This window comes from Elephantulus edwardii, unplaced genomic scaffold (assembly GCF_000299155.1).
Source record: "Elephantulus edwardii isolate Elephantulus edwardi_28Jun2011 unplaced genomic scaffold, EleEdw1.0 scaffold00012, whole genome shotgun sequence".
Taxonomy (NCBI): Eukaryota; Metazoa; Chordata; class Mammalia; order Macroscelidea; family Macroscelididae; genus Elephantulus; species Elephantulus edwardii.
The window spans coordinates 29980184-29984734 of record NW_006399762.1 but is presented as its reverse complement, the minus strand read 5'-3'; positions in this window follow the sequence as shown (position 1 = coordinate 29984734).

Here is a 4551-nt window from a genome sequence, read left to right as displayed (position 1 = left end):
AGCTCTGCAACTGCATCCTGGCCCATCCTCACCCTTCTGCCCCCAACCCTCACCTCCTTGTACCCCCAATATGTTTTTCCCAATAAAATAAATATTTAAAAAAAAGAATACTTCTCTTTATCCTCTTGAACTGCCCTTTGAAATCTTCTGTCTAGCTCTTTTACTTCAGTACGTTTTCCCTTTGTTTTGGCATCTTGATGCTCCAGTGCAATTTTCAGAATCTCTCCTGACATCCATTTTGGTTCATGATCAAGGAATGCAGCTTTCAGTATGGAATGCATCTCAATGTCAAGAAAACAACGGTTCTTACCACTGAACTGATGAGCAACATCATGCTAGATGGAGAAGAGACTGGAACTTTCAACAACCTCATCTTGCTTGGATCCACAATTAACACCCTTGGTATTAGCCATCAGGAAATAAGGAGACACATTGCACAGGGAAAATCTGCAGTTAGAGGCGTCTCCAAATTATTGAGGAGTAATGATGTCAGTTTGAGGACTGAGGTGCATCTGATTCATGCCATGGTTTTTCCAGTCACTTGATATGCATTGGGGAACTGGAAAATGAATAAGGATGAGAGAGAATTAATTGATTCCTTTGAGCTGTGGTGTTGGAGTAGAGCACTGAACATCCCATGGAATGCCAAAAGAACAAATATGTCTTGGAGAGATGCAGTCATAGTGCTCATTCGAGGAAAGAATGATGAGGCGTCACATCACTTACTTTGGGCATGTTGCTAGGAGGGGTTATTTTTTTGGAAAGGGACATGATGCTTGGATGGGTGGACGGTCAGCAAAGGAGAGGTAGACTCTCCAGGATTGACATGGTGACTGCCACAATGGGCTTTAGCGTGTCAGGTAGTGTGAAGACGGCACAGGATATAGAACAGGGTTCAGATCTGTTGTTCATAGGGTGGTTATGAGTCATACTCAACTTGACAGCACCTAACAACAACAACTGGAATTAAGGTTATTATAAAACATAATATATATGCATGATTGAATACAAAATTAATTTACTTTGGAAAATTTCATTCAAATCACAACTTTAAAAAAGCAAAAGTTTAAAAGAAACATACAAATTATATGTCAAGTAGCCATCTCTGGTTCAAATATTGGTCTCTCTCATCCAGAACAAAGGAGAGTGAAGGAAATCAACAGGCAATGGAAAGAATATCCAAAGAACTAGTGGAGCATGGGAGCCTCTGCCTTAATGACCCTGCGTCCTGAAGAGCTAGATAGTGTTTGGCTACCATGGCTGGCCACTCTGAAAGAGATCATAACAGGAAATGGGTAGAGTGGGCAAAAACATGGAATAAACTCAAAATAACTTCGAAAAGACCAGGCTTACTGATCTGATAGAGACTGGTGTAGGCCCAAGACAATGGCCCTTAGTTACTCTTTGTCATGGATTGAACTAGGTTCTTCTGAAATATGTGTCAACATGACTGTCATGATTCTATGCTAACAAGGCAAGAGTTGAGGCAATTATGTAATCAACCCTGAAATGTAATCTGATATATGATCAGTCAATCAATTGAAAGGGATTAGGATGGGATGTTATTAGGTCACAGCCTTGAAGTGAGGTTAGAAGAGTTTTCTTGGGGAACTTCTTTTCTTGGGTCTGCATCCTATAATGTCTTACAAGAGGCAACAGAGAAAGAATTGAGCAGAGGGGTAGAAACCTTTATACAGCAAAAAAAGAAGAGTCAGGAAAGAGTTCATCCTTTGTACCTAGGTTCCTGTGCTTGGAAACTCCCCAGAAGTAGGAGATACACAGAAAGAAAGCCTTCTCAAAGAGTCAGGTCCCTGAACATACCATGGACAGCCAAGAAAACAAATCAGTTTGTGTTGGAGAGGGTGAAACCAAGTCTCTCCTTGGAGGCTAGGATTTTGAAGCTCCACCTCACTTAATTTAGGGACGTGGCTAGGAGAGATTGGTCTTTGGAGAAGGACATCATGCTTGGAAGGGGTAGGGACAGTGCAGGAGAGGGAGACCCTAGATGAGATGTATTGATACAGTGACTGGGGCAAATGGGAGTTGGTGTGTCAGAATTAGCGAGACTGGCTCAGGACAGGGAAGGGTTCAGAGCAGCTGTACGTAGGGTCATTACACATCGCAGACGACTCAATGGCACATAACAACAATAACATACTATGACAGGTTTGGAAGCAGGAGTGGCATCCACTTCTAAATAACATGCCTTTGGAAAATCTATGAACTTTGGTAAATGTTGATAGTTGCAGAGGGGCTTCAGGCCTTTTGTTCATGGGTTTGCTATGAGTTGTGCTTGACTCAAAGGCAATCAACAACACCATCACCACACAAATTCAGTGGGTAAAATTGTAAAGAATAATTTTTGTTGTTGTTGTTGTTAAAGCTACTCACATTTGATATTTCTATTATAGAAGCACTGCTTGGTAGCGGTAATGGACCACAAACCAGAAAGCTGGGGCACATGAGCCACTGTGCTCTACAGGTGAGCTACATCTCCAGACCCATAGCAGCACTAGATACCTAAGAAATCATTTAACCTTGTAAGTCACCCTGTGTCTCAACATTCAATCAAATAATAAGTGTCTAAGGACAAGGGTCAGAATTGTTCCTAGTGTTGCCTGTCTTTCATTGTTTTTGTTCATACATTCCTCTAGGTGTATAGCCCTGGTGTACAAGTTGCCGTACAGCGTCACTTGTGGTTGCTATGAGGCTAAACACTGTGACACTGATGTGTCAAATGTGTTAATGGCTGGTTACCCCATGCGGAGAGAGAATGGGATGAAGCTCCCCGATTAAAACAAGCTTGGAAGGAGCAGTGGCATCCACTTCCGTAATAGTTTGCCTCCGGAAACCCTATGAACCTGGAGAGAGGATGAAAGGAACCCAAACGTTAAGGACTCTCCTTCATACGGGGTTGCTATGAGTCGCTTGCGAATCGACGGCACTTAACAACAACAACACAACAGTGTTGCTTTGGGTCAGCCCAATGACACCTATCAACAACAAAGTGAAAAGGAAACTCTGGTGGCCCAATTGTAAGAAGCTGCATTAGCAACTTAAAGGCATGTGGTTTGAATCTACCAGCTGCTCTGAGGGACAAAGATGGGCAGTCTCCTCTTGTGCCATTTGCAGTCTCTGAAAACCTACTCCAGGGTGAGCTATGAGTCCATTCCTACTTGACAGCATCACCAGCACCACACCACAACGGGAAAAATAGCACCATGAATGTGTGCACTTCTTGGAACAATCAAAATAAGAAATAAAAAGGTAGCATTTGCTCAGAGATAAGGCGAGAAGGGCTGGGAACAAAGTGAATAGAAATGGCAACCACAGGGGGGAAGCCAAAGAGTGTGGTTTCATTGGGAAGATTGCAGTTATTGTCAGCAATCAAAATGTGTATGAACAGCTGAATGGAAAGCCAACTGGTCTTACAAACTTTTACCTAGACAATTTTTTTTTTTTTAAAAAAAGGAAAGACAGGCTAGGGGGCAAATTTTTGTGCTATTGTTGTTGTGTGCTGTCAAGCAATTTGGGGTGCTTGTAGTTGGTCTCAGTAAGGAAGGTGATATTTGAGGAAAGACTGAAAAAGGAAGGAGGTGAGTCATGCAAATAATTAGGGCCTTTGTTGTTGTAAGGTTCCTTCAAGTCAACTAGACCCACACTGATCAGAGCCTCAAGGTAAGGGCATTAATGGAACACGCTAGATAGGTTGTGGGAGGAGTCCATGGACTGGGACAAGACGGAATTGATTAGGTCCTCCCTAATGGGAGGGAAGACAGCCGACCACAGCGCAAAGAAGCCATTTGAAGTAGCGTTTGAGAGTTGTGAATCAATCTGTTCCATGCTTTCACATGCATTCAGGATAATGATTGTGCGTTTTCTTATGAATTCAAGTATGAAGTTCTTTTGCATATTGATTTTTTTTTTTTTTTTACTTCGCAACAAAAGAGCAACGATCACTTAAAATGGTGTCTAAATGATCTCTTCCGTAACATCAGACACAGTAGCACTTGCCAAGCAGTAACAGGCTCCCCCTCTGGCAGGCACGTGCTCCGATGGGCAGCCGCTGCCACTCTTGAATGTGCGCAGGGTTGAGCTGGCGGAGACAGAAACAGTCTGAACGATTCTTCTTCTGAACTCGACAGGAGCGCCAAAAATTTCTTTCGGTTGGTTACAAAATAAAAATGACTCCTTTGCCAATTCTGTGGGAGAAGCAACTCCCGGGAGTTTGCGTTTTGCTAATTTGTCCAAGTCGCCCTGTGGTTTTGCTGAATTCGGGAACTGCACAGCTCCTGCCCCAAACACCTCTCCCATCTTGGGCTACTCCGCCCCCTGGAAAAGGCTGCAGCTCGCCCCTGTGGTCACCACCACCTGTTCCAGGCGGAACCTACACCTAAGCCCGGGCCCCCTTCTTTCTACGACTTTTGGCCTCAGAGCCCTGCTTTCCATCTCCTGGACCCAGCCTGCAACTTTTCTCCTAGCCTGGGGCTCTCCTTGCTTGGCTGGTCCCCAAAAGAGGTTGCCCTCCCGCAGCGCCCCAACCCCGAGATT